The sequence below is a fragment of the Manis javanica genome, chromosome 3, assembly GCF_040802235.1.
Source record: "Manis javanica isolate MJ-LG chromosome 3, MJ_LKY, whole genome shotgun sequence".
NCBI lineage: Eukaryota > Metazoa > Chordata > Mammalia > Pholidota > Manidae > Manis > Manis javanica.
Genome location: NC_133158.1, coordinates 125,416,485 through 125,429,742, shown reverse-complemented (window position 1 = coordinate 125,429,742; position 13,258 = coordinate 125,416,485).

Sequence of the window (13,258 nt, the reverse complement as noted above, 5' to 3'; positions counted from 1 at the left end):
GTTGCTTCCATTTCTTGGCTATTGTAAATAGTGCTGCGATAAACATAGGGGTGCATATGTCTTTTTTAGACTGGGCTCCTGCATTCTTAGGGTAAATTCCTAGGAGTAGAATTCCTGGGTTAAATGGTACTTCTGTTTTTAGTTTTTGAGGAACCTCCATATTGCTTTCCACAATGGTTGAACTAGCTTACATCCCATCACCAGTGTAGGAGGGTTCCCCTTTCTCCACATCCTTGTCAGCATTTGTTGTTCCTTGTCTTTTGGATGTTGGCCATCCTAACTGGTGTGAGGTGATACCTCATTGTGGTTTTAATTTGCATTTCCCTGATAATTAGTGATGTGGAGCATCTTTCCATGTGTCTGTTGGCCATCTGAATTTCTTCTTTGGAGAATTGTCTGTTCAGATCCTCTGCCCATTTTTGATTGGGTTATTTGTTTTTTGGGTGCTTCAGGCATGATATTTTGGATGTTAATCCCTTGTCAGATTTGTCATTTATGAATATATTATCCCATACTGTAGGATGCCTTTTTGTTCTGTTGATGGTGTCCTTTGCTGTACAGAAGCTTTTTAGTTTGATTGAGTCCCATTTGTTCAATTTTGCTTTTGTTTCCCTTGCCTAAGGAGATGCATTCAGGAAAAGTTACTCAAGTTTATATTGAAGAGATTTTTGCCTAAGTTTTCTTTTAAGAGTTTTATGGTTTCATGACTTACATTCAGGTCTTTGATCCATTTTGAGTTTACTTTTGTGTATGGAATTAGACAATAGTCCAGTTTCATTCTCTTGCATGTAGCTGTCCAGTTTTCCCAACACCATTTGTTGAAGAGGCTGTCATTTCCCTATTATATATCCATGGCTCCTTTATTGTATATTAATTAACCATATATGCTTGGGTTTGTATCTGGGCTCTCTATTCTGTTCCATTGATCTATGGGTCTGTTCTTGTGCCAGTACCAAAATATCTTGATTACTGTGGCTTTGTGGTAGAGCTTGAAGTAAGGGAGTGTACTCTCTCCAGCTTTATTCATCCTTCTCAGGATTACTTGGCTATTTGGGGTCTTTTGTGGTTCCATATGAATTTTAGAGCTATTCTAGTTCATTGAAGAATGCTGTTGGTATTTTGATAGGGATTGCATTGAATCTGTAGATTGCTTTAGGCAGGATGGCCATTTTGACAATATTAATTCTTCCAATCCATGAGCTTGGGATGTATTTCCATTTGTTGGTATCTTCTTTAATTTCTCTCATGAGTGCCTTGTAGTTTTCAGGGTATAAGTTTTTTACCTCCTTGGTTAGGTTTGTTTCTAGGTATTTTATTCTTTTTGATGCAATTGTGAATGGAATTGTTTTCCTGATTTCTCTTTCTGCTAGTTCATTATTAGTATGTAGGAATGTAACAGCTTTCTGTGTATTAATTTTGTATTCTGCAACTTTGCTGAATTCAGTTATTAGTTCAGTATCGGGGTGGATTCCTTAGGGATTTTTTTGTGTACAATATCATGTCATCTGCGAACAGTGATAGTTTAACTTCTTCATTACCAACCTGGATGCCTTTTATTTCTTTGTGTTGCCTGATTGCTGTGGCTAGGACCGCCAGTACTATATTGAATAAAAGTGGTGAGAGTGGGCATCCCTGTCTTGTTCCTGATCTTAGGGGAAAAGCTTTCAGCTTATTGCTGTTAAATATGACATCGGCTCTGAGTTTGTCATATATGGCCTTTATTATGTAGAGGTACCTGCCTTTTATACTCATTTTGTTAAGAGCTTTTATAATGAATGGATGTTGAATTTTGTCAAATGCTTTTTCAGCATCTGTGGAGAGGATCATCATGTGGTTTTGTCCTTCTGTTTGTTGATGTGGATGTATATACTTTCCTCTTAGCACAGCCTTCTCCATGTACAATTTTTTTTGGGAATACCAAAAAGCCCCTCAGATTTTGTAGTGAAGAGTTATTGTTTTCATTTGTCTCCATATATTGCTTGATCCCTGTTTTTATTTGCTCTTTGATCCATTGATTATTTAGGAGCATTTTGTTAAGCCTCCATGTGTTTGTGGGTTTTTTCATTTTCTTTGCCTGATTTGTTTCTAGTTTCATACTTTGTGGTCTGAGAAGCTGGTTGGTACAATTTCCATTCTTCTGAAATTACTGAGGCTCTTTTTGTGGTCTAGTATGTGATCTATCCTGGAATATGTTCTGTGTGCACTTGAGAAGAATGTGTATCCTCCTGCCTTTGGATGTAGAGTTCTGTAGAGGTCTGTTAGGTCCATCTGTTCTAATGTGTTGTTCAGTGCCTCTATCTCCTAACTTATTTTCTGTCTGGTTGATCTGTCTTTTGGAGTGAGTGGTTTGTTGAAGTCTCCTAAAATGAATTAATTGCATTCTATTGCCCCTTTTAATTCTGTTAGTATTTGTTTCACATATTTAGTTCCTCCTATGTTGGGTACATAGATATTTATAATGGTTTATCTACTTGTTGGATTGACCCCTTTATCATTATGTAATGTCCTTCTTTGTCTCTTGTTACTTTCTTTGTTTTGAAGTCTGTTTTGTCTGATAGAAGTACTGCAATGCCTGCTTTTTTCTCCCTATTAGCTACATGAAATCTCTTTTTTCCATTCCTTCACTTTTAGTCTCTGTATGTCTTTGGGTTTGAAGTGAGTCTTTTGTGGGCAGCATATAGACAGGTCTTGTCTTTTTATCCATTCAGTGACTCTATGTCTTTTGATAGGTACATTCAGAACATTTACATTTAGGGTGATATTGATAGGTATGTACTTATTGCCATTATACACTCTAGATATGTGGTTACCAAAGATTCAAGGGTAACTTCCTTATTATATAACAGTCTAACTTAACTCACTTAGTGTGCTATTACAGACACAATCTAAAGGTTCTTTATTTTCCCTGTCCTTTTCTTCCTCCACCATTCTTTATATATTAGGTATCATATTCTGTACTCTTTATCTATCCCTTGACTGACTTTGGGGGTAGTGGATTTGATTTTGCTTAGTAATTAATTGGTTTACTTTCTTTATTGTGTTTTTATTTCCTGTGGTGACAGCTATTTAGCCTTAGGCACACTTCCATCTATAGCAGTCCCTCCAAAATATACTGTAGAGATGGTTTGTAGGAGATACATTCTTTCAACTTTTGCTTATCTGGAAATTGTTTAATCCCTCCTTCAAATTTAAATTATAATATTGCTGGGTAGAGTATTCTTGGTTCAATACCCTTCTGCTTCATTGCATTAAAAATATCATGCCACTCCCTTCTGGCCTGTAAGGTTTCTGTTGAGAAGTCTCATGATAGCCTGATGGGTTTTCCTTTGTATGTGATCTTATTTCTCTCTCTGGCTGCTTTTAATAGTGTGTCCTTATGCTTGATCTTTGCCATTTTATTTACTATATGTCTTGGTGTTGTGTTCCTTGGGAGATCTGTACACTTCCATGGCCAGAGAGACTATTTTATTTCCCAGATTGGGGAAGTTCTCAGCAATTACCTTCTCAAAGATACTTTCTACCCCCTTTTCCATTTGGATTGGTCACACAGTCACACAGTTCTCTTATTATTCTTTGATTCCTAAAAAATTCTTTTTTCTCTTTGTGCCTCAGCTTCTTTGCATTCCTGTTCTCTAATTTCTATTTCATTTACTATCTCCTCTACCTCATCTAATCTGCTTTTAAATCCCTTCATTGTGTGTGTTTCATTTCAGATGCTGTATTTTTCAAAGTTTCTATCTCTTTCTTGAATTCCTCCCTCAGGTCTTGACTATTTTTCTGTAGTAGCTCCATGAGCGTGTTCATTTTTATTTTGAAACCTTTTTCAGGAAGATTGGTGAATTCAGTTTCATTTGGCCCTCTCTCCGGTGTTTGTGGGATTTTGTTTTGTACCAAATTCTTTTGATGTTTCATATTTGTAAAAATAATTTGGTGTAGGCAGCACCCTCTATTGCCCAGAAGCTCTGCTCTCTGGAGCTGCTAGCCCCTGGAGCAATTGTGGGAGTCACAGCAAGTGGTGCTGGTGCCTGCTAGGAAGGAAAGAGCTCTTTTCTGCTTTCTGGTTGCAGTGCCTGCCTCCACTGTCAGGGCCAGTGGTCCTCGTGAGCAGGGAGGATCCTATATGCTATGTACTTGTAGCTGCCATAGGCAGGGTCACCCTCTGGCAGACCTGGCAGAATGGCATGGGCAGCCAGTTTGTGAGCTGGTGCCAGCTGGGAAGAAGGAGTAGCAGGCTTTGGTGCCTTGTAGCTGTGCTGCAAGCCAGGTGGATGGAGCACCTGAAGCTCCTGAAAGTTCCTATCCTGCTGGACTGAGTGTACTGGCACATTCTACTGAGAAGCAAGATGTATGCAATCATTACCCCGTTAGCAGCCCTCTTGCTGTTGGGAAGTCTCTCAGAGTGCCTGATTTTCTTTTGTCCCAGAGCAGTCAGTTGTGTGTACCTGTTCTCCAGAAGAGTTGGAATCTCAGTCTTTCCAAGTATTCCCCCTGTCTTAACTTTTCAACCCCACTATGCTCCAGAGCACCATGCAATGTAGGTTCATGCTGCCAGAACAGATCTCCAGGGCTGGGTGTTCAGAAGTCCTAGGCTTCCTCTCACTCCATTTCTCTTCCTCCCACTGGTGAGCTGGAGTGGGGGAAGGGCTTGGGTCCCACCAGATCATGGATTTGGTTCTTTACCCTTTTCTGTGAACTCTGCTCTTTTCCTCAGGTGTAGGTTGTCTGCTGCAGCCTTCTTTCCTGTTGCTCCTTCCGGAGTATTTTTAGTTGTGTTTGCTATATTTTCATATTATGTGTGGTTTTGGGAGGATGTTTCTCTCTGACCTCTCTTACTGCCATCTTTAAGCCCTTTGGGTAGGGTTTATCTCCAATGTAGATTTTAATTGAGCCAAGGAGACTTGAGTTTGGCCTCCTGTGGACTGAATAGCAACAATGCTCTCATCTGATCTGTGGGGCCCCTGGGAGTTCTAACAGGTCCATCAATAGCTTGGGTCATCTGCTGCCCCATGATAGTGCTCTAATGGTCAACAAACCATATACAGCAATTAGAAACTCCAGTTTCTTAAAGTGCGGGTGTGAGCAGTGAAGCAATTCTTATCTTCTTCTTCCCAGCCCTGAGTCTCAAGGGAAGATAATCTCTAAATTTTGGCATCCCTCTGTAGGACATATGTGATTGGCATCATAAGCTGGAGCACAGGATCTTCCTGGACTAAAGCTCCTGTATGGAAAGCCTGCAGAGGATGTGTAGGTCTTAGAGTGTCACAAAATAGTACAGATGAAGAATACTAGTCCTGGCATTCTGAGCCTGAGGTCAGTCTCACGTTTTTTTGTTGCACTTTCTTAGGTTGCTTCTCTTGGCCCAAGTGAAAATCTCTGTCTTATATAGCTCTCTACTATGATTAGTCCATTAGAAGCAGAAGTTCCCTTTCAATTTCTGTATCTTGCTTATAAAAGCAAAGTTGAATACCACTGAAAACTGTAACATTTCTGCGGTGAATATAATTTGGAAATAAAAAGCTATTTCTCATTTATTCACTTAAATGAATATTGTAAATTAAAACCTGCTTAATGTAGAAACAAACATTCAGTATGACAGTTGCTTTTCCTTTACACAAATCAGGAACATCAGAACAATGATTCTTAGAAAGTTCTCCCATATAATTATGCTAATGTTATATAATTAGTGATTCATCATTTCCTCACAGATTTGAAATACCACCTTTGTATTATATTATGTTCTTACATATTCCTTATTTTGTTTTTGGTCTCTCTCTCTCCCATTGGCATATTTTTCAATTCCTGTACCATACCTCATTGCTTTTTAATGTAACTATAAGGCATATTTTGAATGTGAGGGTCTAAGCTCCACTATTTATTTTTCATAAATGTTTATTTTATGTTAATAAATATTTTATAATATTCAAAAATATTTATTTTTCATGAATTTCTTTGTAATTCTGCATTTATTTTTTAGGAGCATTTTAAAATTTTGAAAGCATATATGTTAACTCAATGAGATTTTGGGTGGCTTTACATTGAATTGATGGATTAGCTAAAGAAAGGGTCAATACCCTTACAGTGTTGAATCTTCCCATCCAGGAACATGGAATATTTCACCACTTTGGAGGTCTTTTGTCTCATTCAGCAAAGTTTTATGATTTTCTTTGTGCATAGTATATCTGTACATTTGTAGCTAAACATTTTCTTGCTCAATCAAATTTTGTTATAAAATAAAATTTTTGTATTTCATAAATTAGATTTTTTAAAAATTCATATGACCTTTCTGTTATGATAAGTATATAAAAAGTTATTGATTTTGGTATATTTACCTTATAACCAAAATCCTAATAGAATTTAGTACTTCTATTTTTTCAGTTAATTTTCTTGAGTTTTTTTAATTGTCTTGGGTAGACTGTCATATAGTTTTGCCTCTGTCTAATGTTTGTGCCCTTGATTTATTTTTCCTGATTAATTTTTTTTACTAGGACCACCAGAATAATAGTTATGGGTAGTGAGCATCTTTGTTTTTTCTCCAGATTTAATGAGACTACTTTGGCTTTTAATATTTTCTTAGTTTCCAACTCTATGGAACTGGAAGAGTTTAAATTACATAGGACTTACTTATTTCTTGAATTTTGGATAGAACTTTCATATAAAAATACTTGGGCCTGGTATATTTTAGGGAAATAAATCTTTGACTATATTTTCCATTTCTTCTGTGGTTATTGGTCTAACTTTAGATTTTGTTATTTTTTTGCATTTTGGTAATTCAAATTTTCTTATGTAACAATGTTTTTCTTATAGTTTCAATTTTATTGGTTAAGTAGTTCTACACAGTATTCTCATAATAAAAAACCCTCCTTCTTATACTTGTGTTTCTATTTTCTTTCTTTTTTTTAATTATTTGTGTCTTATCTCTTCCTTAGACTTGTTATACATATTTCTATTTTAGCAGTCTTCAAAGATGTGATTTTTTTTAGGACTGCCATTTTTATCTTCTTTTCTGTATGCTTTTGTTTATCAATAAAATTCCTTTTAAAATTAACCTTTTGATTTATTTTGTTGTCCTTTTTTCTATCTCCTTACTTAGTTGAATATTTAGTTTATTTTCAGTTGTTTTCTAATAAATGTATTTAGAGTTATGCATTTTCTTCTAAGTTCTACCTTGATTGCACCCCATAGATTTTAATATATCATATTCTCATAGTTGTTTATTTGTAAGTAGACTAATTTTAGTGGCTTTTAAAATAATGTACTTCTGTTGTAAACTTACAGTTTTGAATTGTGACTAGATAATGTGGCCTGTAAATTTCTACTTTGAGGAATTCATTGAGTTTTATTGTGACTTTATGTATGACTCTTTTTTGGTAGTATTTCAGACTTGTTTGAAATGAAAGATATTCTCTGTATGTTTGGTATTCATTATATATATATATATATATATATATATATATATATATATATATATAAATAATATAATTATAGTTATAGTGTTATTACATGCTTTGCAAATGTCCTAAATTTTTTGCCTACTAATCCTGCCTTTTTCTGAGAGAGATGAGTTAGGGTTTTCTATTATAATTTTGACTTTGTGGATAAATCCACATTTTTCTAATAGCTTTTGCTTTGTATTTTGACAATGTGCTATTTAGTCATGATGGTTCATGACTTTAGTTATCTTCTTGGGGGAATTACAGCTTATATCACTACAAATCCCTCCTTATTCTTTTTCATGCTTTTTTGACTTGAAGTCTACTCTTTCTGATGCTAATAATGCCACACATGCTTTCTTTTATTGTAATTTGCCTGACTTGTATTTATTGATTCTTCATTTTTAACCTTTCTCTATTTATTGTAAGTAGAATATTGCTAGAAATTAAATCTTTAACTTTACTTTTACTAATGTATTTGGTCTTTTTCTCATAATCTTATGTTTTCATTTTATTATACTTGATTATGTGTATGTGTGTGTATATATATATGTGCATGTGTGTATCAATCCTGATTTACCAGTCCTGATAATCCCTCCAGATTAAATTATTTCCTCTGCTCCTTGCCCCCTTTTAAGTGTCTTGGAAAAAATGTCTATTTTTGTAGTTAATCTTTAAAAATTTAATGAACATGGGAAACATTTTTCTATGTAAAAAAATTAATGGTTAACTATATCCTAGTCCCACACCATCCCCATCTGTCATTCCTTATAAACAGGACTTGTAATCATCTAGGTTTTCTTTTTAAGTTGTTATTTACTTACCAATGTTTACATTTTAAATACACTTCATTTTTTAGAATATTTATATGTTTACACGAAATTTTAAAAAGATAATACAGAGGTTTCCTATATACCCCCCACTCAATTGTCCCTATTATTAACATCTTACATTAGTATGGTACATTAGTTACAATTAATAAACCAATATTGATATATTATTCAATAAAATCTGTTTTATTCAGATTTCCTTAGTTTTTCTTTTTTAATCTAATAAGCTTTTTCTGTTTCAGGATCCCATCCAGAATTTTACATTACACCTTATTATAATGTCTCTGTAGATTCCTCTCGACTATGACAGTTTCTTAGACTTTTCTTGTTTTTTTTCTTTTCTTGTGCCTGTTGTAACAAATTACCACAAACTTAATGGCTTAAAACAATGGGAATGTATTCTTTCACAGTTCTGGAGGCTAAAGGTTCAAGATCTAGAGGGTCATTCTCTTTTTGGGGGCTCTAGGAGAGAATCTCTTCCTCGCCTCTTCCAGGTCAGCTGCCCTGGGTTTTCTGGGCTGTGGCTGCATCCCTCCAATCTTTGCCTTCATCTTCATATTGCCTTCTCCTGTGTGTGTCTCTGCGGTAGATCTCCCTTTGTGTCTCTTTTATAAGGTCATATAATGGCATTTGGGGCCAATTCAGATAATCTCTTCATTTCAAGATCCTCAATGTAATCAGGTCTGAAAAGACTCCTTTTCCAAATAAAGTAACATTTACACATTCCAGGGATCAAGACCTGATATCTTTGGGTAGCAATTATTTAATTTACTAAAATGACCTTGACAGTTTGGGAGTCCTGGTCAGGCATTTTTTTACTATACTCTCTGTAGGACTTTGTCTGATGTTTTTCTGATGATTAGACTGGGATTACAGGTTTTTGGAAGCTGTACCACAGAAGTAAAGTGCCGTTTTTATCACATCATATCAAAGGTACATACTGTCAGCATGATTTGTCATGGTTGATGTTGACCTCGGTTACTTGGCTGAGGTCGTGTTTGTCAGATTTCTTCACTGTTAAGTCATTGTTTCCCACTTTCCATCTTGACCTCTTTGGAAGGAAGTCAGTATGCATAGGGTGTACTTCAGGAGTAGGAGATATGCTGTCTTTCCTTGAGGGCAGAATGTCTACGTAGATTATTTGGAAATCTGCACAGGAAGATGTTCAATAAACTTTATTCACTCATTTGCTTATTCATTAATTATTTATTCAGTTGTTTATTCAGTAATTTATATCACTATGGACTCACAGGTATTTGTACATTGGGTTGTAATTCCAATACTGCTTTATTTATTTTATTGCTAAAATTATTCCATCTTTGGCCATTTAGTTGGCTCTTGTGTCCCTTTCACATAGCTCTCTGCTACTGGGGTGTCACAGGTTCAGCTGACAGAGCAAGGAAAGGTGTGTGTGTGTCTGTGTATACTAGCCTGTAAATATTGATGCACATATCTGTAAATATGCCTACATGAAATCATCTGTATAAGCTAAAGATGAATTCTTACTGATATTTCCAGTTCTAATCCATTACCATAGTGTAAGATAAATTCCAACCAAAATAAGCAGGTGAAGAGAGGCAACAAAGGGCCAGGTAGTTTATTTGAGCACAATTCCCAGGTGAGGTTCACCAGTCTGCAGGAAGGCAGGCTGGGGAAGTCACACTGGGTCAGGGAGGTAGGGGCTTATGAGGGATTAGGAGGGGGAGGAGTGGGCAAGCTATCCTAGGGGACGTGGAGAGGTATGATTGGCTAAAAGTGACATGATAGAGAATTAGAAACTTTTTTTCCTTCCAAGAGGGAGGAGGCTAACATCTGAGTCTTAGTTGGCACATCAGAAGGATGGAATTCAGGAAGAGCTGTCCCATTTCCTTATAAGGCAAGGACCTTGGAGTCTGGTCTGTTCTCCTTTTATGGTATCTCGCTGTTCTGTTTGCATGTCTTTGTTTTTCCTTCTTCCAGCCTAACATTCCAGCCTTTTGGTCATAATGGGCAATGACTCGATCTGGCTGCTTCTGGCCAACAAGGGGCATCATGGGGGTTTCAGGCTGGTATTAGGCTGAAGGAAGTGGTTCAGAGGGAAGAGGTGCATAACGGTGAAGTAACATCTGGTTGGTGGTGACCCAGGTCATCTGGGTTAGCCACTGTTGGAGGAACTTGACACAAGGGGCAACTAAAAGTAAACAACAAACTGTTATTAAGGGGCCCAGTGGCAGCTATATAAAGCAGTCTGGCCAGAAGGGCAAAGTTAGGCACCCAGTATCTGAAAAACCCTACCAATTCTAGAAAGGATAGTATTTCAGCTCCTGAAGTAGGTGGCAAGAGAACTTTAATCGCAGCCACTTGGTCTGCTATTAGGGCTTTAGTGGTGGGAGTTAGAGTTAGTCTAAGGTATGTAACTTGGGGTAGAGACAGCTGTGCTTTGGCAGGGGATACTCTGTATCCCATGTCTGCCAGGAAATTAAGAAGGGATGTGGTGTCCAGAGCCAAGGCCTCCTTTGAGGGGCTGCAAAGTAAAAGATCATCCACGTATTGGAGGAGAGTACTCTCGTCCATTGAGTATCGTGAGAGGTCTTCCACCAGGGCCTGTACAAAAAGATGGGGGCTATCTCTAAAACCTTAAGGTAGAACTGTCCAGGTCAATTGTCTAGATTGGCAAGTGTCAGGATCTTCCCAGGTGAAGGTAAATAGCGGCTGCAAGTTTTAGTGGAGAGGTATAGTGAAAAAGGCATTTTCAAGGTCCAGTACAGTAAAATGAGAGGTACTAGAAAGGACCTGAGACAGAAGAGTATATGGGTTAGGCACTACTGGGTGTAAGGGAATAACAGCTTTGTTAATTATTCGGAGGTCCTGAATGAGGCGATACACTCTAGAAGGCTTTTTTACCGGTAAGATGGGAGTATTGCATGGAGATGTAGTCAGTACTAAAAGCCCCTGTGAGAGCAGATGATTAACAATAGGCTGTAGTCCCCTTTGGTGAGCCTGCGAAATAGGAAATTGAGGCCGAGAAGCGAAGTGGGATGGGTCTTTAAGGCATATTAGAACTGGAGTCTGGTGGGTTGCCACCACGGGGGTGGAGATGTCCCACACAACTGGATTGACAGCAGTCCGGGGAGTTGGGAGACTCAGGTCTCTGTCGTTCAACCTTCCTTCACCGACCAAAGCAATGAGGGAACCTAAGTGTTCAAAAGGTGGGAGGGAAGTAGAGGCTCCTAACTCATAGAGAAAATCCCATCCTAACAGAGGGGTAGGACAGACGGCATGACCAGAAAGGAATGGGTAAATGGGATACTTTGAAAGGTGCAGGCCACCGGGCCCATCTCTAAAGGCTTGGGGAGGGTTCCCATGACTCCAACTACGGAGACCTTGGCAGGATATAAAAGCCCTTTAAAGGAGGAGAGAACAGAGTAGGTAGCCCCCATGTCCACCAAGAAGGAGATGGGCTGACCCACTACCCACAGCTTGGCCCTGGGCTCAGCAAGGGTGATTGGGGTGTCCAAGTACAGGCATCTTCAATCTTCGAGGATGCCCAGCAGGTCTGAAGGGTAGTCTTTCGAGGGCATCTCCCCCCCACACAGGGCTCTGCCACCAGAGGAGGACCACCCCCTAGTGGACAGTCTACTTTCCAATGACCTCACTTACCGCAGCTGGGTATGGCCTGGTCTGTCTGCGTGGTTGGTTAGGGCACTTCCATGCCCAGTGCCCTTCTTTGCCACACTGAACACAAGGGCCTGGAGGTTTGAGTTGATCTTCAGGTACACCCCAACGGTCTCCATGAGCCAGCCACAGAGCAGTTGTTATGGTGCGAGTCTGTTCTGCCATTTGGGCAGCTGACCTCCTTGCGCTCTTGTCCTCTAGGGCATGAAAAACTTTAAATGCTATATCTACCAGGTCTCCTAGAGGGGTCTGGGGACCATCTTCAGCTTTTTTAAGCTTGCACTTGATGTCGGGAGCCAACTGAGTTATAAAATGCATGGCCAGGAGAGAGGAACCCAATGCTGAGGCCGGGTCAATCTTAGTAAAAGCCCCTAGGGTTTCCTTGAGGCACTTGAGGAATTCTGATGTGTTTTCATCAGGCCTCTGGGTAATTTCCCTAAGCTTATCGTAATTGATGGCCTTTTGGGCGGTTGAGTTCATACCCTCCAACAAGTAGTGAACCATGCGATCTCAGCACTCCTCACCTTCAGGAGAATTATAATCCCACAGGGGTTCCTGTAGAGGAACAGCCTCTCTGTCCATAGGTTCCCATTCATCTGTGGTGTGGGCCTCATTGGCACAGTGCTGTGCTGCCGCCATGATACGGTCATATTCTTCTGGGGTTAGAGTAGATTGGAGGACTACATGTACATCGTGCCAGGTGAGCTTGTAAGCTTGAGTGAGATTTAAACTGTTTAGGGAACATTACAGGGTTGGAGGAGAAGGACCCCAATAGCTGTTCTACTTGGGACAAGTCTTCCAGGGAAAAGGGAACATGAACCTGCACCACCCCTTCAGCCCTCGCCACCTCTCTCAGAGGAGCCATCACATGAGCTTGAGACCGCTGTGACTTAGAGTAGGTTATGGGAAAGCTAGACCATTTGGGCACTAGCTGTGGCGAGTAGGACGGCGACAGGTTTGATGGAGGAGGTGACTCTGGCAATGGGGGATAAAACCTGGGAATCGATGTGGAACTTGAAGGCAGGGGACCAGGATATGGGGGAGTTTTATCCATTTTTCTGAAGTGGAGTCAGCACCTGTGGAGCAAAATGGTGGTGCAACTGGAAGAGAAGGGGAACAAGATGGTGGAGAAACTGGAAGAGAAGAGGAACAAAATGGTGGAGGAAGAGAGAGAGAGGAAGAGGGGTGAGGACATGAACATTGAGGAAGGGAGCTGGCCTCCATGGTGGGCCTGGAGGAGCGGGAATGGGGGTGGCCAAGATCCTCCACCAACTTCATCAGAGAAGAGCCTCCCAGTAGTAGGAGTGGTAGAGATCGGTGGTCTTTGGCAGAGACCTGAGCCAA